Source organism: Taudactylus pleione, unplaced genomic scaffold (genome assembly GCF_031769625.1).
Source record: "Taudactylus pleione unplaced genomic scaffold, aTauple2 ptg001123l, whole genome shotgun sequence".
Classification (NCBI taxonomy): Eukaryota; Metazoa; Chordata; class Amphibia; order Anura; family Myobatrachidae; genus Taudactylus; species Taudactylus pleione.
In genome coordinates, this window is record NW_028285524.1 from 295,967 (window position 1) to 323,225 (window position 27,259).

Here is a 27,259-nt window from a genome sequence, read left to right on the forward strand (position 1 = left end):
TGCCGGAGAAAATGGATGCAATTTTATGGGCCGGATTCAGATATTTATGCGAACCTGATGGTTTGCGCACATCTCCAAAGGCGGGGAAACTGCGCATGTGCAGAATGGTCCCTGTGTCCTTGCACGCAGAGATTGACAGGCTGCAGCCATTTTGGGGGATGTGATCGTCACGATGCTGATCTGATCCTGCAGGTGTCGGATCTGAGATGCCGACAGGAGGCGTCTTTTCCTTCCTCTGCAGACATTAGACTATTTTTGCACAGCAGCTGCGTCCAAAGTCACAGCTACTGTACAAAATCGTCCATCTCTGAATCAGTCCCTATGATCCCTTTTTTAAATATGACCTGTGTGTAAAGCCCACATTTATTAACCTAGGATTTGTTATCTGCCTGCTGCTACCATAACCCAACAAAAGTCAAACCCACCAGTGTTGAGAGGGTTGGCACCAGGGAGTGAAAGTTTGGGTACACACTAGGCGACCCGCCTACACAATGCCTGATCATCCGATGGAACGATATATCTACACGATCCGGTGAACGACCATCATGCACGAATGATGGAACGACCCCGATGTCGGTGTGTGGGAGCACACCTAGGGCCTGATTCAGCAAGCATCGCACCTGCGATTACGCACGCAATGGGATGATTGTTGCGTACTGCACATGCGTATGCATCACAGTGCACGAACACTCCACTGCGATCGGGACTGCGATTGCAGTTGTCGAAGCCGGATGATTGGCTGAGACAGAGGGCCTGATTCAGACCCGCTCGCAAGCGCTATGGGCTCGCGAGCGGGTCGATGTTTGGCCACTGCGCACACCGGAGCCGGCTCCGACGCGCGCATGCGCGAGACCCGGCTAGCGACGGGTGCTCTGTTGCTCCGAGTCTCTCACCAAAGGGGGCGAGCTGTCGATGGTGATTGACAGCTCGCCCCATTTGGGAGGCGGGCATGGGGGGTGGCTGGCCAAAGGGAGGCGTTCCCGAAGGAATGCCTGCCATTTGGGGGCGGCCCCAATGACATCACGAGTGATGTCAGTGGTGAGCTTCCGTCTCTATTTAGAGCCGGAAGCTCACTGGGCCTTGCGGGAATGAGACCCTACCGCAATGGTCTCGTCGCAAGCCAAGATGGTCGCGATGGTCTCGACCATCGCGACCATCACCCGGCCACTCGCAATAACTGTGGGTGGTCACCCACAGCTATGCGAGCGGCCAGGAGGCCGCACGAAGAGAAAAAAAACGCCCTGATTCAGAGCGAGCGCTCTTTCAGACAGTCTGGCTCTGAATCAGGCCCAGAATCTGTTAAAATTAAAGTCTGCATGACGCCATTTTGCGAAAAGTCACACAGGGCCATTTTGCGAATCCCACATAGTATCAGTAAATATACAGCACTATGTTATTATTTAGCATTGTGCGTTTCCTACGCAACAGAACACTGTTAAAAGTCCTTACTAAAACAATACACACATTTATTAATACACATAATATGACCAACCCCGCAAAACACGTGCCACGGTGTACTCCACAAACACGTAGATGCACGACACATACTAGCATCTTTTATCTAATATCCCCACACTTACATATTGCATACTAAAAACACTGAAAGGTTCCCCAGCATTAAGGCCGGGCTTCGGTCAGCGAAGTTGAATAGATGAGGCTTGGGACTTCAGTGAGGTGAATGGGCAGGGGATAAGCTAAGGACAGCCGGGGTTAGTGGGTTGAATGGGCGTGGCTAGGGACTATTGGGGGAGAGTAGGAATTAGACTTTGCAATGCTGCTAAAGCTGATGGGACAGAAAAAAAGTAATAAACTGTCAGCACTGGCATTTTCGTTCATATGGGCCTATTTTCATTTGGGGCCTGGAGCTGTAGCTCCACCCGCCCCATTGTTAATCCGGCCCTGTATATAATAGCTATAGAAAAACTTTCTATAGCTCCACCCCCATTTCCTGAATCTATTTTTCCAGTTAAGCAGCCCTGTTATGTATATATCGATAGATATAGAATATATTGTATCAGCGGTACTCTCCTTCAATATTCTAATGTCATGGTGACGTCCTATAGCTCCTACTGTACATAGTGACAGGACATAATAAAATCCTTAAACAGGTGGCATATTGCAAGTATAAAACAAACATGAGGCAAATTAACCCACTTTACCCTGCCTCATGTTTCTTTTATTTGTACAAGTGCCGTCTGTTTAAGGATTTCCAAATATAACAATTACATTGGGTGCCAGGATGCAGTAGTAAATATATATTTGCAATATGCAGTAATAGACACTCAGAGCCTGAATCAATTAGCACCGAAAACAAACGTTTCTATCGCCATTTGTGAAAACGGGCGTTTCCGCCCAAAAAACGACAACAGGCGAAAAAAAACTGGAGAAAAGTTTTCTCCATCCCAGACCAGGCAAAAAAAATGCAAAATCCCTATTTTTACCTAAAAATGTGGGGATTTCTTTCAGAACCCTGTGGATACCCCCTAATCATAAATTACCGTAAAAAAAATTGTAAGTTGCGCACTTTAGCCAAAAAAGAAGCTCAAATTTTGGGCAAAAATAAATAAATTTGAAAATGGTTTGAACGTATTGGGTCTGATTTTTCGATGGGCGATATGGATGCGTCAAGTGTTTTAAACATCGCACGCAGTCGCAGCAGGCGGTTTTTTAAGTTTTTAAAACTGTGTTTTTACAACATGAAAATATACTTGTACCCATTTTAACGTACCCCCAATTTACATGGAACAGTCATTTCCTGGAAAAAAAATAGCTTTCAATCTTTTTTCAACGTTTTTTTTTTTGCCCAAAATTTGCAACTTACGATTTATTTTTCTGGTAATTTATCATTGGGGGGGAGGGGGGGGGGGGGTGATAACCTGGCAAAAAAAGAGTCGGTCTGTTTGCATTTTTCTCTGTCTAAATGAATTTACAAATACACAAATGTAGATCTAATCTGTCCTGCGGCTGGAATCATGACCCAATAGCCGTAGTATATAATATAATTGTACTAAAAAGAGGTTCATATGGTTAGGACTTATGAGAGCTGCCCCATACTATTAATGGTAGTGCCCAATGCTCCTTTTACATTATTGTGCAAGTGCTGCAGCAGCTGCAGGAGACCTGAGTGGGCAGGCAGGAGCCGGAACTCTCAGCACACGGGCGGCAGTTGGCAGCTGCATGCGCTGCTGTATAGGGAACCACCATCCTGAGCGTCTCCTTCCAGAGGTCACCCGCAGGAGAAGGCTGTGTCAGAGATGTGAGGGTAGGATTTAAGGTGGAGCCAGTGAGAGTGACAGGCTGTGGGCAGAGATATCTGGCAACTGAGGGGGCGGGGCTGGAAGTTACACTGGGCCCTATCAACGCTGATGAGTGGTCAGACAGAAGAGGACGGCTTCCGGCTGTGAGACGCACCCTGAGGTACAGTGCCCAAACTCAGTTACTTATCCTCATTGTATAAACCATACATTCATTTATTGGTATTGAGGTAAATTGTTGTATCAATCAACTAAAAGATTAGTACATATAGTGCAATGCACATATCAATACAATTACAAAAATCAATGTAAAAAAATTACACTTAAGTTACAAAATACCTTTAGTGCAAAATTAACTGTTGCGTCACGGTGACAACACTTTACAAAAAATAAGTTGCCTAAACCTAGTGACCAGTATGGGAATTTCTTCTTGAAAGGCTGGGGTAATTCGGGAAGGTTACCGCATATATGTGATACGATACACATTTTTTAAACATTTATTTATATATATATATATATATATATATATATATATACTATACACACACAGTATATCGCATCGTGCATGCAGCACAGTTCAGAATTCAAACACCAACTGTCACTCCAACTGCTGCCACTCAACACTGGCAGTTGGTGTGGCTCCCCTACGTCAACAGTGAGGGAAGGGATTGCGTTACTACAGAGGTGAGAGAGGAAATGTCAAATGTGTACTACGGGGTGAAGGAAGGGAATGAGTTACAACATGGATGACGGTGGAGAATGTGTTACTAAAGGGGTGAGCAGGGGTAATGTGTTTTACTATAGAGGTGAGGGAGTGGAATGTGTTAGTACATAGGTGAGGGAGGGTAATGTCTTACTATGGCAATGATGCATAACTATTAGAGATGTGCGGGTTCGGATTTACTCGGTTCTTTTTGCCACATTACCGCAAGTTCGGATTAGTTTGGATTTATCTTATTGGCTATCAAAAACACGTCACAGCCGGATAGCCAATATCATGCCGTTTTTAAAATCCGAGTAAAACCGATCCGCACATTTAGGATTAATGTGCTACTGGAGAGGTCTGTTTCCATCTTGGAAATGGAAACAGTAAATAGCTACCTGAGCAAAACTGGGTACATCTGCTAGTGTCTTTCCGCTGAGTCCAGAACGAGGCAAAACATTATCTTCTGTGCCAAGATGTCCGTGAAAGATGACATTTTGCCTCGTTCTGAGATTTGATTTTGGGGGGATGATCCGATCCATAACCGAACCCCTCATCTCTAATATTTATCTTTGATATCCTGAGTATATCTTGTAATCGGACAGAATAAGAATTACAATTGTAATGCAGCTATTACTATGTGTATCATAATTATCCTTCTGTATTTTCATCATTGTAATATGTGACCTCTTACAGGGAAACTAATTGTCTCAAACCCTTATTCGGGTCCAAGAACCAAGAGCTTGCACTCACATTCCTGACTGATTTGCCATTTCAGAGGGCGTTTAATAATATGTGAACTTTTGCATTACAATTTATAGTCTTAAAAAATGACTGTAAGACAGAATTTCTATCTGCTATAAATATTGCAAAATATAGTTAGTATATACGATATATATATATGATGACCAGGGCCCTATCTGTGTGGAGTTTGTATATTCTCCCGGTGTTTATATAAGGGTTTCCTGTGGCTGTTCTGGTTTCTTCCCACATACCAAAAACATACTGCTATTTTATAAATGTACCCCATGGCACTGTTTCCCACCTCCATTCCTCAGTTGCCCCTGACAGTGCATGTTTTATGGATCTCCTAGATGGTGCACAGGTGTATTAATTACTGGCTCACACAAAAGGTGCAAATTATTTCACTTGTGATACTGAAAATATCTGTAAAACATGCGCTGATGAGGTTCCTGTGTACTGGAGATGGGACTCAAAACCTTAGTGTGTATACATTCTGAGAGAGGGAATGTAGAGTGCAAGCTCCAATTAGGCAGTAAACTGATGACAGTGACAAATAATCTATTTGTACAGTAACACATTACTTTATACACTGTACTTATGAATAAAACAATAATAATCACGCAGAAAAAAAGCAGAGGGGGGACCTGCTGAGAACCCCAAAGAGGCAGCCGAAGCGCCGACACACATTGAAACAGCAGAGGGGGACCTGCTGAGAACCCCAAAGAGGCGGCCGAAGCGCCAACACACATTGAAACAGCAGAGGGGGACCTGCTGAGAACCCCTAAGAGGAGGCCGAAGCGCCGACAAATATTGAAACAGCAGAGGGGGACCTGCTGAGAACCCCTAAGAGGCGGCCGAAGCGCCGACAAACATTGAAACAGCAGAGGGGGACCTGCTGAGAACCCCTAAGAGGCGGCCGAAGCGCCGACAAACATTGAAACAGCAGAGGGGGACCTGCTGAGAACCCCTAAGAGGCGGCCGTAGCGCCGACAAACACTGAAACAGCAGAGGGGGACCTGCTGAGAACCCCTAAGAGGCGGCCGTAGAGCCGACAAACAATGAAACAGCAGAGGGGGACCTGCTGAGAACCCCTAAGAGGCGGTCGTAGCGCCGACAAACATTGAAACAGCAGAGGGGGACCTGCTGAGAACCCCTAAGAGGCGGCCGTAGCGCCGACAAACATTGAAACAGCAGAGGGGGACCTGCTGAGAACCCCTAAGAGGCGGCCGTAGCGCCGACAAACATTGAAACAGCAGAGGGGGACCTGCTGAGAACCCCTAAGAGGCGGCCGTAGCGCCGACAAACATTGAAACAGCAGAGGGGGACCTGCTGAGAACCCCTAAGAGGCGGCCGTAGCGCCGACAAACAATGAAACAGCAGAGGGGGACCTGCTGAGAACCCCTAAGAGGCGGCCGTAGCGCCGACAAACAATGAAACAGCAGAGGGGGACCTGCTGAGAACCCCTAAGAGGCGGCCGTAGCGCCGACAAACAATGAAACAGCAGAGGGGGACCTGCTGAGAACCCCTAAGAGGCGGCCGAAGCGCCGACAAACATTGAAACAGCAGAGGGGGACCTGCTGAGAACCCCTAAGAGGCGGCCGTAGCGCCGACAAACATTGAAACAGCAGAGGGGGACCTGCTGAGAACCCCTAAGAGGCGGCCGTAGCGCCGACAAACATTGAAACAGCAGAGGGGGACCTGCTGAGAACCCCTAAGAGGCGGCCGTAGCGCCGACAAACATTGAAACAGCAGAGGGGGACCTGCTGAGAACCCCTAAGAGGCGGCCGTAGCGCCGACAAACATTGAAACAGCAGAGGGGGACCTGCTGAGAACCCCTAAGAGGCGGCCGTAGCGCCGACAAACATTGAAACAGCAGAGGGGGACCTGCTGAGAACCCCTAAGAGGCGGCCGTAGCGCCGACAAACATTGAAACAGCAGAGGGGGACCTGCTGAGAACCCCTAAGAGGCGGCCGAAGCGCCGACAAACATTGAAACAGCAGAGGGGGACCTGCTGAGAACCCCTAAGAGGCGGCCGAAGCGCCGACAAACATTGAAACAGCAGAGGGGGACCTGCTGAGAACCCCTAAGAGGCGGCCGAAGCGCCGACAAACATTGAAACAGCAGAGGGGGACCTGCTGAGAACCCCTAAGAGGCGGCCGAAGCGCCGACAAACATTGAAACAGCAGAGGGGGACCTGCTGAGAACCCCTAAGAGGCGGCCGAAGCGCCGACAAACATTGAAACAGCAGAGGGGGACCTGCTGAGAACCCGTAAGAGGCGGCCGAAGCGCCGACAAACATTGAAACAGCAGAGGGGGACCTGCTGAGAACCCCTAAGAGGCGGCCGAAGCGCCGACAAACATTGAAACAGGAGAGGGGGACCTGCTGAGAACCCCTAAGAGGCGGCCGAAGCGCCGACAAACATTGAAACAGCAGAGGGGGACCTGCTGAGAACCCCTAAGAGGCGGCCGAAGCGCCGACAAACATTGAAACAGCAGAGGGGGACCTGCTGAGAACCCCTAAGAGGCGGCCGAAGCGCCGACAAACATTGAAACAGCAGAGGGGGACCTGCTGAGAACCCCTAAGAGGCGGCCGAAGCGCCGACAAACATTGAAACAGCAGAGGGGGACCTGCTGAGAACCCCTAAGAGGCGGCCGAAGCGCCGACAAACATTGAAACAGCAGAGGGGGACCTGCTGAGAACCCCTAAGAGGCGGCCGAAGCGCCGACAAACATTGAAACAGCAGAGGGGGACCTGCTGAGAACCCCTAAGAGGCGTCCGTAGCGCCGACAAACAATGAAACAGCAGAGGGGGACCTGCTGAGAACCCCTAAGAGGCGTCCGTAGCGCCGACAAACATTGAAACAGCAGAGGGGGACCTGCTGAGAACCCCTAAGAGGCGTCCGTAGCGCCGACAAACATTGAAACAGCAGAGGGGGACCTGCTGAGAACCCCTAAGAGGCGGCCGAAGCGCCGACAAACATTGAAACAGCAGAGGGGGACCTGCTGAGAACCCCTAAGAGGCGGCCGAAGCGCCGACAAACATTGAAACAGCAGAGGGGGACCTGCTGAGAACCCCTAAGAGGCGGCCGAAGCGCCGACAAACATTGAAACAGCAGAGGGGGACCTGCTGAGAACCCCTAAGAGGCGGCCGAAGCGCCGACAAACATTGAAACAGCAGAGGGGGACCTGCTGAGAACCCCTAAGAGGCGGCCGAAGCGCCGACAAACATTGAAACAGCAGAGGGGGACCTGCTGAGAACCCCTAAGAGGCGGCCGAAGCGCCGACAAACATTGAAACAGGAGAGGGGGACCTGCTGAGAACCCCTAAGAGGCGGCCGAAGCGCCGACAAACATTGAAACAGCAGAGGGGGACCTGCTGAGAACCCCTAAGAGGCGGCCGAAGCGCCGACAAACATAGAAACAGCAGAGGGGGACCTGCTGAGAACCCCTAAGAGGCGGCCGAAGCGCCGACAAACATAGAAACAGCAGAGGGGGACCTGCTGAGAACCCTAAGAGGCGGCCGAAGCGCCGACAAACATTGAAACAGCAGAGGGGGACCTGCTGAGAACCCCTAAGAGGCGGCCGAAGCGCCGACAAACATTGAAACAGCAGAGGGGGACCTGCTGAGAACCCCTAAGAGGCGGCCGTAGCGCCGACAAACATTGAAACAGCAGAGGGGGACCTGCTGAGAACCCCTAAGAGGCGGCCGAAGCGCCGACAAACATTGAAACAGCAGAGGGGGACCTGCTGAGAACCCCTAAGAGGCGGCCGAAGCGCCGACAAACATTGAAACAGCAGAGGGGGACCTGCTGAGAACCCCTAAGAGGCGGCCGTAGCGCCGACAAACATTGAAACAGCAGAGGGGGACCTGCTGAGAACCCCTAAGAGGCGGCCGTAGCGCCGACAAACATTGAAACAGCAGAGGGGGACCTGCTGAGAACCCCTAAGAGGCGGCCGTAGCGCCGACAAACAATGAAACAGCAGAGGGGGACCTGCTGAGAACCCCTAAGAGGCGGCCGAAGCGCCGACAAACATTGAAACAGCAGAGGGGGACCTGCTGAGAACCCCTAAGAGGCGGCCGTAGCGCCGACAAACATTGAAACAGCAGAGGGGGACCTGCTGAGAACCCCTAAGAGGCGGCCGTAGCGCCGACAAACATTGAAACAGCAGAGGGGGACCTGCTGAGAACCCCTAAGAGGCGGCCAAAGCGCCGACAAACATTGAAACAGCAGAGGGGGACCTGCTGAGAAACCCTAAGAGGCGGCCGTAGCGCCGACAAACATTGAAACAGCAGAGGGGGACCTGCTGAGAACCCCTAAGAGGCGGCCGAAGCGCCGACAAACATTGAAACAGCAGAGGGGGACCTGCTGAGAACCCCTAAGAGGCGGCCGTAGCGCCGACAAACATTGAAACAGCAGAGGGGGACCTGCTGAGAACCCCTAAGAGGCGGCCGAAGCGCCGACAAACATTGAAACAGCAGAGGGGGACCTGCTGAGAACCCCTAAGAGGCGGCCGAAGCGCCGACAAACATTGAAACAGCAGAGGGGGACCTGCTGAGAACCCCTAAGAGGCGGCCGAAGCGCCGACAAACATTGAAACAGCAGAGGGGGACCTGCTGAGAACCCCTAAGAGGCGGCCGTAGCGCCGACAAACATTGAAACAGCAGAGGGGGACCTGCTGAGAACCCCTAAGAGGCGGCCGAAGCGCCGACAAACATTGAAACAGCAGAGGGGGACCTGCTGAGAACCCCTAAGAGGCGGCCGAAGCGCCGACAAACATTGAAACAGCAGAGGGGGACCTGCTGAGAACCCCTAAGAGGCGGCCGTAGCGCCGACAAACATTGAAACAGCAGAGGGGGACCTGCTGAGAACCCCTAAGAGGCGGCCGAAGCGCCGACAAACATTGAAACAGCAGAGGGGGACCTGCTGAGAACCCCTAAGAGGCGGCCGTAGCGCCGACAAACAATGAAACAGCAGAGGGGGACCTGCTGAGAACCCCTAAGAGGCGGCCGAAGCGCCGACAAACATTGAAACAGCAGAGGGGGACCTGCTGAGAACCCCTAAGAGGCGGCCGTAGCGCCGACAAACATTGAAACAGCAGAGGCGGACCTGCTGAGAACCCCTAAGAGGCGGCCGTAGCGCCGACAAACATTGAAACAGCAGAGGCGGACCTGCTGAGAACCCCTAAGAGGCGGCCGAAGCGCCGACAAACATTGAAACAGCAGAGGGGGACCTGCTGAGAACCCCTAAGAGGCGGCCGTAGCGCCGACAAACATTGAAACAGCAGAGGGGGACCTGCTGAGAACCCCTAAGAGGCGGCCGTAGCGCCGACAAACATTGAAACAGCAGAGGGGGACCTGCTGAGAACCCCTAAGAGGCGGCCGAAGCGCCGACAAACATTGAAACAGCAGAGGGGGACCTGCTGAGAACCCCTAAGAGGCGGCCGAAGCGCCGACAAACATTGAAACAGCAGAGGGGGACCTGCTGAGAACCCCTAAGAGGCGGCCGTAGCGCCGACAAACATTGAAACAGCAGAAGGGGACCTGCTGAGAACCCCTAAGAGGCGGCCGTAGCGCCGACAAACATTGAAACAGCAGAGGGGGACCTGCTGAGAACCCCTAAGAGGCGGCCGAAGCGCCGACAAACATTGAAACAGCAGAGGGGGACCTGCTGAGAACCCCTAAGAGGCGGCCGAAGCGCCGACAAACATTGAAACAGCAGAGGGGGACCTGCTGAGAACCCCTAAGAGGCGGCCGTAGCGCCGACAAACATTGAAACAGCAGAGGGGGACCTGCTGAGAACCCCTAAGAGGCGGCCGTAGCGCCGACAAACATTGAAACAGCAGAGGGGGACCTGCTGAGAACCCCTAAGAGGCGGCCGAAGCGCCGACAAACATTGAAACAGCAGAGGGGGACCTGCTGAGAACCCCTAAGAGGCGGCCATAGCGCCGACAAACATTGAAACAGCAGAGGGGGACCTGCTGAGAACCCCTAAGAGGCGGCCGTAGCGCCGACAAACATTGAAACAGCAGAGGGGGACCTGCTGAGAACCCCTAAGAGGCGGCCGAAGCGCCGACAAACATTGAAACAGCAGAGGGGGACCTGCTGAGAACCCCTAAGAGGCGGCCGAAGCGCCGACAAACATTGAAACAGCAGAGGGGGACCTGCTTAGAACCCCTAAGAGGCGGCCGAAGCGCCGACAAACATTGAAACAGCAGAGGGGGACCTGCTGAGAACCCCTAAGAGGCGGCCGAAGCGCCGACAAACATTGAAACAGCAGAGGGGGACCTGCTGAGAACCCCTAAGAGGCGGCCGAAGCGCCGACAAACATTGAAACAGCAGAGGGGGACCTGCTGAGAACCCCTAAGAGGCGGCCGTAGCGCCGACAAACATTGAAACAGCAGAGGGGGACCTGCTGAGAACCCCTAAGAGGCGGCCAAAGCGCCGACAAACATTGAAACAGCAGAGGGGGACCTGCTGAGAACCCCTAAGAGGCGGCCGTAGCGCCGACAAACATTGAAACAGCAGAGGGGGACCTGCTGAGAACCCCTAAGAGGCGGCCGTAGCGCCGACAAACATTGAAACAGCAGAGGGGGACCTGCTGAGAACCCCTAAGAGGCGGCCGTAGCGCCGACAAACATTGAAACAGCAGAGGGGGACCTGCTGAGAACCCCTAAGAGGCGGCCGAAGCGCCGACAAACATTGAAACAGCAGAGGGGGACCTGCTGAGAACCCCTAAGAGGCGGCCGAAGCGCCGACAAACATTGAAACAGCAGAGGGGGACCTGCTGAGAACCCCTAAGAGGCGGCCGTAGCGCCGACAAACATTGAAACAGCAGAGGGGGACCTGCTGAGAACCCCTAAGAGGCGGCCGTAGCGCCGACAAACATTGAAACAGCAGAGGGGGACCTGCTGAGAACCCCTAAGAGGCGGCCGAAGCGCCGACAAACATTGAAACAGCAGAGGGGGACCTGCTGAGAACCCCTAAGAGGCGGCCGAAGCGCCGACAAACATTGAAACAGCAGAGGGGGACCTGCTGAGAACCCCTAAGAGGCGGCCGAAGCGCCGACAAACATTGAAACAGCAGAGGGGGACCTGCTGAGAACCCCTAAGAGGCGGCCGTAGCGCCGACAAACATTGAAACAGCAGAGGGGGACCTGCTGAGAACCCCTAAGAGGCGGCCGAAGCGCCGACAAACATTGAAACAGCAGAGGGGGACCTGCTGAGAACCCCTAAGAGGCGGCCGAAGCGCCGACAAACATTGAAACAGCAGAGGGGGACCTGCTGAGAACCCCTAAGAGGCGGCCGTAGCGCCGACAAACATTGAAACAGCAGAGGGGGACCTGCTGAGAACCCCTAAGAGGCGGCCGTAGCGCCGACAAACATTGAAACAGCAGAGGGGGACCTGCTGAGAACCCCTAAGAGGCGGCCGAAGCGCCGACAAACATTGAAACAGCAGAGGGGGACCTGCTGAGAACCCCTAAGAGGCGGCCGTAGCGCCGACAAACATTGAAACAGCAGAGGGGGACCTGCTGAGAACCCCTAAGAGGCGGCCGTAGCGCCGACAAACATTGAAACAGCAGAGGGGGACCTGCTGAGAACCCCTAAGAGGCGGCCGAAGCGCCGACAAACATTGAAACAGCAGAGGGGGACCTGCTGAGAACCCCTAAGAGGCGGCCGAAGCGCCGACAAACATTGAAACAGCAGAGGGGGACCTGCTGAGAACCCCTAAGAGGCGGCCGTAGCGCCGACAAACATTGAAACAGCAGAGGGGGACCTGCTGAGAACCCCTAAGAGGCGGCCGTAGCGCCGACAAACATTGAAACAGCAGAGGGGGACCTGCTGAGAACCCCTAAGAGGCGGCCGAAGCGCCGACAAACATTGAAACAGCAGAGGGGGACCTGCTGAGAACCCCTAAGAGGCGGCCGAAGCGCCGACAAACATTGAAACAGCAGAGGGGGACCTGCTGAGAACCCCTAAGAGGCGGCCGAAGCGCCGACAAACATTGAAACAGCAGAGGGGGACCTGCTGAGAACCCCTAAGAGGCGGCCGTAGCGCCGACAAACATTGAAACAGCAGAGGGGGACCTGCTGAGAACCCCTAAGAGGCGGCCGAAGCGCCGACAAACATTGAAACAGCAGAGGGGGACCTGCTGAGAACCCCTAAGAGGCGGCCGAAGCGCCGACAAACATTGAAACAGCAGAGGGGGACCTGCTGAGAACCCCTAAGAGGCGGCCGTAGCGCCGACAAACATTGAAACAGCAGAGGGGGACCTGCTGAGAACCCCTAAGAGGCGGCCGTAGCGCCGACAAACATTGAAACAGCAGAGGGGGACCTGCTGAGAACCCCTAAGAGGCGGCCGAAGCGCCGACAAACATTGAAACAGCAGAGGGGGACCTGCTGAGAACCCCTAAGAGGCGGCCGTAGCACCGACAAACATTGAAACAGCAGAGGGGGACCTGCTGAGAACCCCTAAGAGGCGGCCGTAGCGCCAACAAACATTGAAACAGCAGAGGGGGACCTGCTGAGAACCCCTAAGAGGCGGCCGTAGCGCCGACAAACATTGAAACAGCAGAGGGGGACCTGCTGAGAACCCCTAAGAGGCGGCCGTAGCGCCGACAAACATTGAAACAGCAGAGGGGGACCTGCTGAGAACCCCTAAGAGGCGGCCGAAGCGCCGACAAACATTGAAACAGCAGAGGGGGACCTGCTGAGAACCCCTAAGAGGCGGCCGAAGCGCCGACCCACATTGAAACAGCAGAGGGGGACCTGCTGGGAACCCCTAAGAGGCAGGCCGAAGCGCCGACCCACATGGAATCAGCAGAGGGGGACCTGCTGGGAACCCCTAAGAGGCGGCCGAAGCGCCGACCCACATTGAATCAGCAGAGGGGGACCTGCTGGGAACCCCTAAGAGGCGGTCGAAGCGCCGACCCACATTGAATCAGCAGAGGGGGACCTGCTGGGAACCCCTAAGAGGCTGCCGAAGCGCCGACCCACATTGAATCAGCAGAGGGGGACCTGCTGGGAACCCCTAAGAGGCGGCCGACGCGCCGACCCACATTGAATCAGCAGAGGGGGACCTGCTGGGAACCCCTAAGAGGCGGCCGAAGCGCCGACACACATTGAAACAGCAGAGGGGGACCTGCTGGGAACCCCTAAGAGGCGGCCGAAGCGCCGACACACATTGAAACAGCAGACCTGCTGAGAATAGAGGCCAAAATATGATAATTCTGTCAATGTCCCAATATTTATGCACCTGACTGTATATTACAAAATTCTCCGGTGTACATCCCTTTGTCCCAATTTAAGATGATTACCAGCTGTATAACTTCATTTATTTGGGGAAATAATGCTCAACGTATAGCTTATAAGACACTGTCGACCTCGAGGGGAAGGTGGACTAGCGTTGCCTGATTTATATCTTTACTACCTAGCAGCTCAGATGTCCCAGATGAGGGAGTGGGTTACTCCGGTGGATCGGGGAGATCTTCCCTTGGCTCTCCTTGCAAAAGCGTGCCTGAAGCTTTCCCCCTTACAATTTTTGTTGGCTTGTACACCTCTCTCACGGTGTCCACCATTGCTGCAACAGGCTCGTAGAGTGTGGCTGGCCGGGAGAAGCTATTGGGGGAGACTCCAATTGATCTATGTTCCCCACTTTGGGATAATCTCTCTATTTCTGAGGTCAGGGGATTACAGGGTAGAGAGGCTTCGAGGTCATATGAAGTGGTAGCTATTGGGCAGCTGTACCAAGATGGGGTTCTTTATTCATTTACGTATTTGTCCTCCAAATATGGTCTTCCAGCTCACTTCTTTTATAGATACCTCCAGATTCAACATGCTCTCTGTGCAGTGGAGGGATGCAGTTCCTAACTTTAGTGAAGCCCCAAAGCGCCTATTGGTGCGTACTCTGCCCTCTAGTAGAACAGTTTCGGTAGGCTATTCCTTACTTTTGTCTTCTGGGGGAGGAGGGAGTTTGGCTGGCCTTAGAGCCCGTTGGGACAATGATCTGGGTACTGTCTGATGATGACTGGAAGATTGTTATCGGGTCTCCTCAGGTGGCTACGGCATATACAATATTTCAGCAGATACAATTGTATATTCTGCAAAGGGTTCATTGGACCCCACTTACACTTTTTGAGTTTGGAGGTTCTGCCGTGGACTCCTGTCCCAAGCGCCTTGCTCCGTCTGCTGATTTCTGGCATCTCCTCTGGTCATGCCCCTGTATTGCTTTGTTTTGGACTAGTGTGGTTACTGGTGTGCGAGATACGGGTATTCATGTACCTCTATTAACTCCACGTATCTGTTTATTTGGCCTGGACTTGGAGGATTCACTCTCTGGTTCCCATAAATTATATGTCAATAACCTTTTAATTGTGGCAAGGGTTTGTATTCCCCTCATGTGGATGGCCCCTGATCCGCCCACCTTTGCATCCTGGGTCGCCTTGGTTAATTTTACAACATCCCATGAACGCTATTTGTATCAGAAACGTGGCTGTCCGAGTAAATTTAATAAAGTCTGGTCTTTGTGGCAGAGATCCCGTCACGCCCTCTCTAATTAATAGTGATTATGATTTATTAGTTTTTGTGTTTGGAGTGCCTCGTCAGCCGTTTATTTATAAGTGCTTTTCACACAGTATTTTTGTAAGTCATACATGCAAGAGTGATAATGTAAAAATTGAGTGATTGTAATTGTTCACCCTCTGCTTTAAAGTATGTACTATAGAAATATTATTTAGATGTTTGCCGGAATGTCAGATACTCTGCTACTGTACTGATTTGTATGTAATGCTGTACAATACTGATCGTTTATTTCTTTATTATATGTACTTTGTTTTTCTTTTCTATTGATAAAAGAAAATTTATTAAAAATATTTGTTTAAAAAAAAAAAAAAAAAAGCACATTGAGGCAAGAAAATCCCTCAAGTATTTCCCAGAAGGTACAAAAACTTGTACCTTCTCAGTGAACCATCCCTGCAACTGTGTTTATTTTATTAAAGACAGATGCATGCATCATGGATCTCCCCGTGCGTGCATCAGTCTATTTTTTTTTAACAAATGACGCAGCTCGAGCGCATGATGCACCGCATACTGAAAAGCACAGCACGATCAGCATACGACGGATAATATGGGCTGCACATCTGATCATACGATACATTTTAAGAGTAGCGGGAGCGCGCATCGCATCGTATCCTACCTTAAAAAGTACACGATTTCCACACGATTCATCGTACGACGTGTCGCATATCGGGCAATCGGCTTGAAATCGCACTAGAGTATGGCCAGCTTTACATTAAGGATGACCTATGAGTAATCTCCTGTACACACAGTACGATAACATGTCAGATTTCAATGATAACGATCCTATCGTTATTGTTAAAATCTGACAGTTTCTGGGCCCTGCTAACGACCATACGATGGACGATGCGCGTCCACATATGTTAGTTGACGACGAACTACCGTCGTCTGTGCAAGCAGGCAGACCTGGCCGATATCGACCAGGTAAGCCTGTTTACTATAGGGACCAGTGATTGTTGATCGGGGGTCATTATAGTAGTGGAGGGTCTGCTGCATGTGCTGGATGCCCGACCCAGCACATGCAGAACATTCAGACGATCGTCTGATCGTTATCTGATCGTTGCTGTCGTACCGTGTGTACGCAGCATAGCAATTAGAATGTAACACAATGTAACATTGTATATCCTCAAAATCTAAACATATAGGCCCTCATTCAGAGGCGGTCGGAGGATGCAAGCGGTCGTTCAGAAACTGGGTGGCCACTTGCATCCTGACCGGCCGCCTGTTTCGGTCGTTAGGCTGTGGGTTTACACCCACAGCTCTAATGACCGCTAGGGTAATGACTATCGGGGCTTACGACGAGACCCTAGGGTAGGGTCTCACTTGTCATAAGCCCCGGAGAGCTTCTGGCTCTGTCAGAGCCGGAAGCTCTCCACTGACATCACTAGTAGACCGTACGGCCGCCTCTGAATGAAGCCCATAATCTCTGCCAGTATATAAAATATTCAGTTTAAAGGCATTTGGTGTATTCTTTCATCAGGACAATATATGCCCACGAACTGTGTTATGCACTACATAAGGAAAAGAAAAACAATTATTATAGTTCATGCTACCAGACTCTTACAAGCTGAATAGGCTACCTATTACAATAGGTTTATTCCTATTAGTGTGTACTAAGTGCAGGGGCGGATTGGAAAACTTAAGTGACCCTGGAAAATTTTCATAAAGTGGCACACGTTGGCTAACAGTGATAGCAACCAGCACTATTCACTACTTGCATGGACGGGCCTACACCAAGTAGAGCCAGGGGGTGAAATGTCTGAAGGAAAAAAAATTAACTATTTTTTGTGTGTACTAAATAAAAATACACCTTAATTGTATTGTGGTTTCTCTGCAACGGGGGAACCTCTGAAGAATAGATCCTTCTTGGACTGGCAGTGTCGGTATTCACTATCCATGCAGGTGTTCAAATGGTGCGGAAGCCGCCCGATTGCCTAGGAATAAAGCCAACATCATCATCATGCAATAGCGATTCAACCAGATAATCCCACAATAACAGAAGTTTTGGGGCAGGGCAAAATGTGAGTTTCTCTGATCTAACAATTTTATATTAATAAAATATATTTGCTAATTTGGTGCCATTTGTATATATGGTTTTAAGAATTGATGTTTTAATGAAGATTATTGACCCGCCGGCCTTTTTTTCTAATCCTACCAGCGGTCCGGGATGCGGTCATAATACCGACTGTGGGTATTCCGCTGGTCAGAATGCCGGCGCCGGAATCCCAACACCTGACAGAATCTCGGCGCTGGAATCCCAAAGGTAAGTAGTGGCATTGGGGGAGGGTTAGGGGTTGGTTTAGGCGCTAGGGGGAGGGTTAGGTTTAGGGTGCGGGGGTGGGAGGGGGAGGTATAGGGGTAGGGAAAGGGGGGGTTAGGATACAGACCAACCGATGTCGGTATCCTAACCCTGTCGGGATGCCGGCGTTGGGATTTTGTCCGCCGGGATCCGTGCCCAACCAAGTGGTCCTAATGATCGGGTGGGGGCGGAGAGAGAGAGTGATATATGGGAGGGACACTGGGCTAGAAGAAGGGACAGTGAGATGGGGGTGCACCTGTCTAGACGGGAATGAAGGGCAGTGAGATTGGGGGTGGGAAGGGGGAACACTGGACTCAATGGGGTGGGCACTGTTACTGGGCTGGCTGGGTTTTTTTAAGAGGTGGAGCAGTGATTGGGGAGATGGTTGTGGAGGGAAAGGGGAGACAATGGGACTGGGGACGGTGAAGGGGTCAGTGAGATGGTGGGGGTTTGAGAGACACTTGGCTGAAGGGGGGTGGAGACACAGAGAAGGGAGTACTTACCTGGGTTGTTGAGCATGCCTGGTCCCCGCAAACTCACTGGAGCAGCATCCGTAGCCACAGCAGCCTCCAGAGCACCTCAGCTGGGATTTGGGAGACAGGAGCTGAGGTCCAGGAGCAGAGTTGAGAGTGGAGTGGCATGGCATGGTGTGGCGGTCAGGAGAGCCGCACCGGGCCATGGGGAAGGGGTGTGGCCTAACTGCGGGAGGCATGGCCACACCCCCTTAGAGAAAAAACAACACAGTTTTGCAGCGCCACGGAGGTGGGCTTTGTGAGACCCGGCACATAGCCAGTGGAGGGGGGTGCAATCAGTATGATTGCTCTCCCCACAGGCACTGGAGACTGCTGTGGCTGCTGTTTTAATGTAAGAGGGAGGGGGAGGCAGCACCGGGCCCCTCCATCAAGGCAGGGGTCGGGTAATTAGTACCCGCTCCCCCCCCTCTCGGGAGCACTGGTGGCATTGTGGCCCGGTGGGGTGGGACTGCCGAGCCGTCAGTCTAAGGCAGCTGTCTGAACAGAGGCTGCTGAATTCATTGGAGGCAGGCCTCTCTCCAGCTAAGGAACATGATATGAGGGCGGGCCTCCTCCCGATCAGTGCTGACCGAAACACTGGACCTCAATCAGAGCCGCTCGCAAAATGCGAGCGTTCGCTCTGAATGAGGGAGGCTGCTACTTTTTTATGAGCCGGCCTCCTGGCCGCTCGCTGGGCTGTGGGTGACCACCACAGCTCTAGCGAGCAACCAGGTTGATGGTCGCGATGATCAAGACCCTACCTTGTATACAGCCTGGCTACACCCCTTCATCATACCCTCCCAGCCTAGAGTCACCTTGTATACAGCCTGGCTACACCCCTTCATCCTACCCTCCCAGCATAGAGTCACCTTGTATACAGCCTGGCTACACACCTTCACCATACCCTCCCAGCATAGTCACCTTGTATACAGCCTGGCTACACCCGCTTGAGAGATATGGTAAGAACTTACCCTTGTTATCTCTCTTTCTTCGAAGTCCACAGGGTTGACCTTTAGGTATAGCTGGATCTGGATCCACGGGCACCACACAGTTAAAAGTTTTAGCTCTCAGGATGCACTTGGTCCATCCTCCTTTTTACCCCGCCCCCGAGCCACAGGCACCTCAGTTGATAAGTAGCCAAGGCCGGCGGAGGAACAACAGAAAGAAGGAAGACTGGAACACACAAGAACCATACTCACAGAAAGTGAGATGGAAAACCAGTGACCAGTAACACAGCCCATATGAAGCCAGGTGCATCAAGGCGGGTGCCCTGTGGACCCTATGGACTTCGAAGAAAGAGAGATAACAAGGGTAAGTGCTTACCATATCTCTCATTTTCTTTTTCAGGGTCCATAGGGGGTCCACAGGGTTGACCTTGGGGATGTCCCAAAGCAGTCCAATTAAGGATGGAGACGCTCCTGCGCTGAGAGTAGAATCCAGTGCCCAAAGGAAGCATCCTGAGAGGCCAAGGTGTCAAAAGCATAGAACCTCAGGAAGGTCTGGATGGAAGACCACATAGCCGCCTTACACAGCTGACAGCCGAGGCACCACGGCGAGCTGCCCACGAGGAGCCCACAGACCGAGTAGAATGAGCCTTAACAGAAACTGGAACAGGCAGGCCCGTCTGTGTATAAGCCTCAGAGATAGCCAAACGAAGCCATCTAGCCAAAGTGTGTTTGCTTTCTGGCCATTCCCTCTTGTGAAATCCAAAGAGTACGAATAAGGAATCAGATTTCCGAAGGGAACCGGTCCGGTCCCATAAATTTTGAGAGCACGGACCACATCCAAGGAGGCCTCACCAGCTGTGAGGTCTGGTGACTGAAAGGCCGGTACAACAATTTCCTGATTAATATGGAAATTAGAAACAACTTTAGGTAGAAAACCAAGATGAGTGTGAAGCACCGCCCTGTCCTGGTGAAATATCAGAAAGGGAGGACGACAGGAAAGCGCCCCCAATTCTTATACCCTCCTGGCCAAAGCAATTGCTAGGAGAAAGAGTCTTAGTCGTCAACCACTTGAATTCCACCGACTCTAGTGGTTCAAATGGAGGGCCCAAAGAACTACTGCAAAATCCCAAGGAGCCACTGGGGGGACAAAGGGAGGTTGAATCCATAAGACACCTTGGAGGAAGGTGTGGATATCCATTAGCGGAGCAAGTCTACGTTGGAACCATACTGACAGAGCAGAGACAAGCACTTTCAATGAGACCAGGGTCCAATCCAGCTTGAAGGAAGGCCAGGACTCTGGAAATCCAAAACACCTGGAGGTCGTAACCTCTGGGACGAAACCATTGGAAATACCTATGCCACACTCTGTGATAGATCTTAGCAGAAGCTGGCTTACGTGCTCTAAGCATCGTGTTGATGACAGAGCTAGAGAATCCTTTGGACCTTAGGAGGGATGTCCCAAGAGCCATGCTGTCAAAGACAGACGACCCAGGTCCGGGTAAAGGCAAGGACCTTGAGACAGCAGGTCCGGTCGTTGAGGCAGCAGGAACTGTGTTGATGGAGAGACTCCAAAGATATGAGTACCAATGACGCCTGGGTCAAGCTGGAGCCACTAGCCGGACAGTGCCTCCGTCTTGTCTGAAATTGCGAAGAACTTGAGGAAGAAGAGAGACTGGAGGGAATAGGTACGCAAACTGGAAGGTCCACTTCACTGATAATGCGTCTACAAAGGTTGCCTCGGCATCTCTTGTTCTGGACCCGTACACTGGCAGTTTGTGACTGTGCCGGGAGGCTATGAGGTCCACCTTTGGGAGGCCCCATCTGTTCACTAGGAGTTGAAATGCCACTTGGTGAAGAGACCATTCCCCGGAATAGACGTCGTGACGGCTGAGGAAGTCTGCTTTCCAATTGAGAACTCCCGGAAGAAACCCAGCAGAGATGGCTGGAAGGTGACCCTCAGCCCACGTTTGAATGTGTGACACTCCTGTCATTGCTGCCCGACTTTGAGTGCCTCCTTGTGAGTGATGTAAGCCACTGTTGTGGCATTGTCGGACTGAACCTGTACAGGTTTTCCGTGAAGTATGTGCTGGGCTAGTTTGAGGGCCCTGTAGACACCTCGAAGTTCCAATATGTTGATTGGCAGGGTTGATTGGACTGATGTCCAACGGCCCTGAAAGGAATGCGGACTGGTCACTGCGCCCCAGCCCCGGAGACTAGAGTCCGTTGTTAGGATTACCCAGTCCGGGATCCAAAAGGGGCGAACCCTTGATTAGAATAGATGTCTGTAGTCACCAAGATAGAGACAGAAGCACCTCCGGAGAGAGCACCATCGTTTGAGCTTTGATCCGATGTCTTAACCTGTTCCATCTGGAGAGAACTAGCCTCTGCAAAGGCCTGTAATGGAACTGAGCATATTCCACCATGTCGAAGGTGGACAACATGGATCCCAGAACTTGCATTGCTGAGTAGATCGACACTCGGTGACTGTGAAGACATCTGTGCACTCGTACTCGAAGTGTGGAGATCTTGTCTGATTTCAGAAAGATTCTCTGATCCTGAGAATCCAGCAGGGCCTCCAGATGAATCATTCTATGTGAGGGATTCAGGGAGGCCCTTATTTCCAGATGATTAACCAACTGTGCTTGTGAAGGAAAGCAATGATTAGCTATAGATGGCTTTTTAAGCCCCTCTGGGGATTCTGCTAATAGCAGGAAGTCGCCCAGATATGGTAGCAGTCGGACACCCTGACCATGCAGGTGGGCTGCTATGACAGCCATAATTTTTGGAAACACCTATGGAGCTGTGGACAGTTCAAAGGGCAGAAAACTGGAGATATCGGTAATGAGAGGGCGCTATAGGTACATGTATGTACTCGTCCTGAATATCCAGCGATACCATAAAGTCTCCCAGCTCCATAGCTAGGATGATGGAGCATATGGTTTCCACCCTGAACCTTAGCACCCTTAGGGATTTGTTCAGGGATTTGAGGATAAGCCGATGAGACCTATTCGGCTTCTGAACCAAAAAGAGTAGAATTATATTCAGTCCCTCGCTGAGATAGCAGGACTGGCACAATTACCCCTGCTTGCAGCAAGTACTGTATGGCCTTCTGGATTTGTATAAAAACTGGTGGGGAGGCAGTCTGAGAAAGTAGAGGGCATACCCATGAGAGACCACTCCTCTCATGGTCTCCAAGCATCCGTGGTGGTTTGACACCAATACTGGGCGAACTGAAGAAGTCGGCCTCCTTCTCTGGGAACCCCTAGAGGGAGGCCCGTCCCACCAGGCTAAGGGGTTTATCCTCGGGTTTTGAAGCAGGGCGTCTGCTTGGTTCTGGTTTTGGGGAGCCCTCGTGGAAGCCAAATGCCTAGAAAAGGATTTCCTTTAGGCTTTCCTTGAGGAGGAAAGGACTTAAAAAGATTTAGAGCCTGATTCAGACCCGCTCGCGAGCGCATAGCACTCACAAGCGGGTCGATGTTTGGCCCCTGCGCATGACGGGTGCTCCGTCGCTACGGGTCTGGTACCAATACAGGTCGGCTGTTGATTATAATTGACAGCTCGCCCTGTTTTGGAGGTGGGCAGGGGGGGTTGGCTTGACAAACGGAGGCGTTCCAAAGGGAACACCTGCCGTTTGTAGGCAGCCCTACTGACATCACCAGTGATGTCAGTAGGTGGACTTCCTGCTCTATTAGAGCAGGAAGTCCACTGGGACTTGCGATGGATGAGACCCTACCTCAAGGGTCTCGTCACAAGCCCGATGGTCGCGACCATCACCTGGCCGCTCGCAAAAGCTGTGGGTGGTCACCCACAGCTATGCGAGCGGCCAGGAGGCCAACACACACAAATAAAAGAAAAAGGCCCTGATTCAGAGCGAGCACTCTGAAAGAGCGTCCGGCTCTGAATCAGGGCCATAGTCCGAGGCCTTGTAGTAGAGGTAGCTGAAGGCAGAAATGCCGCTTTGATACTACCAACGTGGTTACGATATTTGTCAATGGGTCAAACAAGATCTCCCCATTATAGGGTAATCCTTCAAGGCCTTTCCTGGAATCCACATCTGCCTTCCATGATCACAGCCACAGGGTACGGCAGGCAGACAAAGAGGCGGCCGAAACTGTGGAGGTTAGGAGACTGGCATCTAAGGTTGCTTCACCAATATAGGAAGCTGCATCTCGAATGTGAGCAACAAAAGACATCTGATTCCTAGAAGCTTCTGAGGGAAAAGTGTTTTCAAGTGCGTCAGCCCAGCTCTCTATAGGTTTAGCTACCCATGTGATAGCCATGGGTGGGCGGGCAACAGTCCCTTAAAGAGAGCATATCGATTTCAGGCAATCTTCCACCTTCCTATGTAGTTCAAGGAAGTAATTGTAGGAATAGGCAACGTATTTTAATTAAACACGTAACATGGGAATCCACAGGGGGTGTTTCTGACTTTGCACAATGAGCCACAGAAAAAGGGTAACATGAAGTTAGCTATTTTTGTGGTTGAAACCTCTTACCAGACCGATTGCCAGGCTGCAGCCATGTGTTCAGCTAGCTGATCCGATATAGGGAAATCTGCTGAAGTCCCTTTCTGCCATTTAAACAGCGGGTGCTTGGATTTAGGGGCTGGCTCGTCATCTTCTATTAATAAGATGGATCTGACAGCTCGCACCAAAGCAGGAATATTATTTTTGACCGACTCTCATTCTCCTCCAGAAGGGAGTCAGGTTTAAAGAGATCAGCATCTTTTACCTCATCGGATGATACCTCAGAATCTGAAAGTTGCGTGGACTGTGACGATACCACAGGACGCTTAAAGGGGTTACTGGGAAGGGGCTTCTTACCCTGCAACATGGAGTGAAAGCCATTAGATGTAGCCACCAGACTCTGCACCGAGTTAGAAAGTACATCTACCCATGGTGGCAGTACAGGGGGCTTGTATCGCCTGAACCTGTTGAGGCAACCCCAAAGGGGACATTACTGCCTGCTGTGATAACCCCATAGGGGGAATTACAGCCAGATCCGCTATGCGGTCCGCAATAGTGGCTAGTACCTTGGAGAAAATTAAGCTCAGGAGGGCCCTAGCACCGGCTCTGTCTGATGGGCCAGGTGGAGTATAATACTTACTACATAGCCCATCTTGTATGAAATCCTCCTCACTTAAGCCTGCAGCACATAACTTGCAAGATAGCAGTATGTGAGCAGATGCCTGTTGTTACTCTTGCCTTTGCTAAACATAGCTGCAGAGTAAATTGCACACAATATGGCACTGGGTATAATGCAACCTCTGTGTTATTGTAGGATACTAGTAGCAATGCAAAATACTGGTCTTGTCTTATGCTTGGCTAAGCAGCATGAGCCCACAGCCCAAATATGGCACAGTGCAACGAACTCCTGTATGTGACAAACCTCACAAATACTTAGTTCTATAGAAGTGAGGCATTGGAAACCCCCTGAATACACCTGTATGTTAGGGTAATAGTCAGAGAAAAGATAAGGATAAATTCCATCCCATCATGGTACCATAATAATCTATGGTATTTAGTGTTCCCTCTAGCTCCGGCGGCAGGCAGGGCGCCGGAGCTAGAGAGGGCAATGTTGTGCGCGCGACGAAGGCGCGCGCGTCCGAAAAGGGGGTGTGGTTACGAAAAGGGGGCGTGTCTATAAGACGCGTCCCCTTTTCGTCATACTTGGGGGCGTGCCCGGCGCTTACGGACATGCCGGGCAGTCCCCAAGCGCTGCAGAAAGGGAGAATAGACGTCGGGCGCATGCGCCCGGCGTCTATTCTCCGGCGGTGACCGGGTCACCGCATGTTTGTCCACCCGCGGGACACTGCGTCCCGCGGGTGAGAACGGCTCCCGCAGGCTGTTAGGGCAGGGTGCTTTTTGCCCTCCAGAAGGAGGGCAGGGCGCCGCGCCCCGCTAAAACAGCCTAGCGGGAACGCTAGGTATTCTAATGGTGCATACACACGGTCAGATGTGTCAAATGAACAATTAAACGATTTTACCAATGATTTGAATGATTTCTGACTGCATTAAAATGAATGGAATCGTCCAAATCTGACTGCAAAGACATCAGATATCGTTATCTGACAAGCGGGAACGCGCATCGTTCATCTGACCAACATGTCAGATATGTCAGATTTTCCTTCAGATATGAACGATTTTTAAAATCGTTATTGTACAGATCTGAAGGAAGATCTGACTGTGTGTATGCACCTTAACCCTATATTAGTCTTCTTTTGCATCCTGAAGATAGTGCATTAAAGCACTGAAACGAACTGTGAGTGGAGTGGTTCTTTATGGATGAGTGCTGCACCTATGACATACTTATTGGATTTTATGTGAAGGCACCGTCTGCAGTTAAAGGTTTGGTATTTGAAGCGCCAGACCACGATATATATAAAGATACAGTCAAATCCTGCATACTCAATAATCAAATGAATGATGGGTGCTCAGTCATAGGTGATAAATGAAAAAGTCCGGTATGCACTAAAAACAAGTAGTGTGTGTTATTGTTTAACTGTGATTTGCCCCGTGATGAATATGCCAGTGGCCACCGAAGCGGCCGTCGGGCTATCTATATATCATGATCAATTGCTGTTGTATCGGCTCCAGGCAGATGAAGTCCGTTAAGTATTAACTGGTATTTTCTGCATGTAGCACTTTGATTTGTGACTGAAGAATCATACTGGAGGCTGTTTTATGAGCATGCATTATATATAAATTACATTTTGGCATAGTTATTTGAAGTGCTGTTTTTTTTCAGTGCATACCGGCACTCTCTCTAATTCTATACTTCACCCCGCTGCTCTCATTATGTCATGTCTCCAACATGAGGATGTATGCAGGTATTGACTGCGGCACTCAGGGTTTCTCAAAAGAATAAAACAGCAGCCTTTGGTATGTCAACGTTTCAATGTTTAAACCAACATTTTCATCAGAAATAAAGAATAAGTGTGTATTCACCATTTATATGTGCTCCCCTTCACCATGCTCAGCCTCCTGCCGGGGGTCCTGTCAATAGGATAGAGCAGCCATAAAGAAAAATATAATATCAAAAAGTATAGTATGTAGTATACACCATATGAGGAAAGCAACACATATTCATGTCACTATCATTGATGTCAATGAGGGAATAGTCCCAGAAGAAACATATTGGCCAGAAGTATGTATGGGGACCGAACCAGGAGACTGCATCCATAGGCACCTCTCTCTGGTCTGCAACCCAGCCGTCCAAGCCAGTCTAACTGTCACAGAAAACATGAGTACGAAATACTTACATTTAGGCCCCAAGGAGCGACAACATCGAGTTTAAAATTCACTGTGCCTCCCGTCTAAGCAGCATCTTGCCCAGATCACCCCTATGTTTAAGTGGAGGGATGTGGTCTATCATTCTGTATTTTAGCGATGTAAGGGGATGATTATATTCTAGAAAGTGGCTTGCCACCGGTTGTTCACTAACACCAGTGCTGCCCGGATGGCTGATCTGTGGACCGCCATCCTTTCCTTTAATTTTCCTGTCCGGTCATAAAATAATAATAATAATAAAATACATAAAATACATAAAATATAACATTGTGCTTAGCTGCCATCCTTTAGATGAATGAAGTGGTGCTGTACACATGTATTTCTATGGTCTGCACCACTTCTGATGGCAGACACCAGCCATGGGGAGGTGGAATATGCACACATGATGAGGTAGCAGAGGTACTAGATGGGGAAAGAAGCATAGGGACAAATGGAGATGGTTGCAGAGGTACAGATGACAAAGGGGGTAGAGACATAGCAGGGGGAAGTATCAGAGGCACAGATAGAGGAGGACAGAAGGAAAATGTGGCAAAGGATGGGAAACAGGAATGAGGCATACCTGTAAGGGGAGGGGCAGAGGCACAGCATATAACGGTGGCAGAGGCACACATTGGTGGCGGTTTAGGGGAACACGTGGGGTGGGTAGGTGGAGAGGCACAGGTGAGGAACGTCTGAGTGCCTCTATTTAGCCCAGCGAGGGGAAGCAGGGGGCGGAGGAGAAAGGAGGAGCTGTGGGGGACCTTGGGGTGGGGCATCATGCAGAGTAGTCGGGAGAGGAAAGTGAAACTCAGCCGGACAGTGAGACTAAAGTCCCCTGCAAGAGTGGGGGAGGAGAGCACACACCACCAATGCCCCCATCTAAAATCTGGCTGGGTCTAATGATCAAAACTGAGGGGCCACTGGTGCTAACGATCCCAGCCCAAGCGGCTTCTGACTCACA

At 51.1% G+C, this 27,259-nt stretch overlaps 1 long non-coding RNA gene across 1 annotated transcript in view; it reads right to left on the minus strand.

Moving 5' to 3' along the window:
- The window catches only part of LOC148453619 (uncharacterized), a 46,934-nt gene extending 20,918 nt beyond the window's left edge, over window positions 1–26,016 (minus strand). The window contains exons 1-2 of the long non-coding RNA XR_015874890.1: window positions 25,978–26,016; window positions 17,083–17,206 (exon numbers count right to left, since the gene is read on the minus strand). This is a non-coding gene — a long non-coding RNA (uncharacterized LOC148453619). The remainder of the gene's footprint in view (window positions 1–17,082; window positions 17,207–25,977) is intronic.
- Between the last annotated feature and the right edge of the window lie 1,243 nt (window positions 26,017–27,259).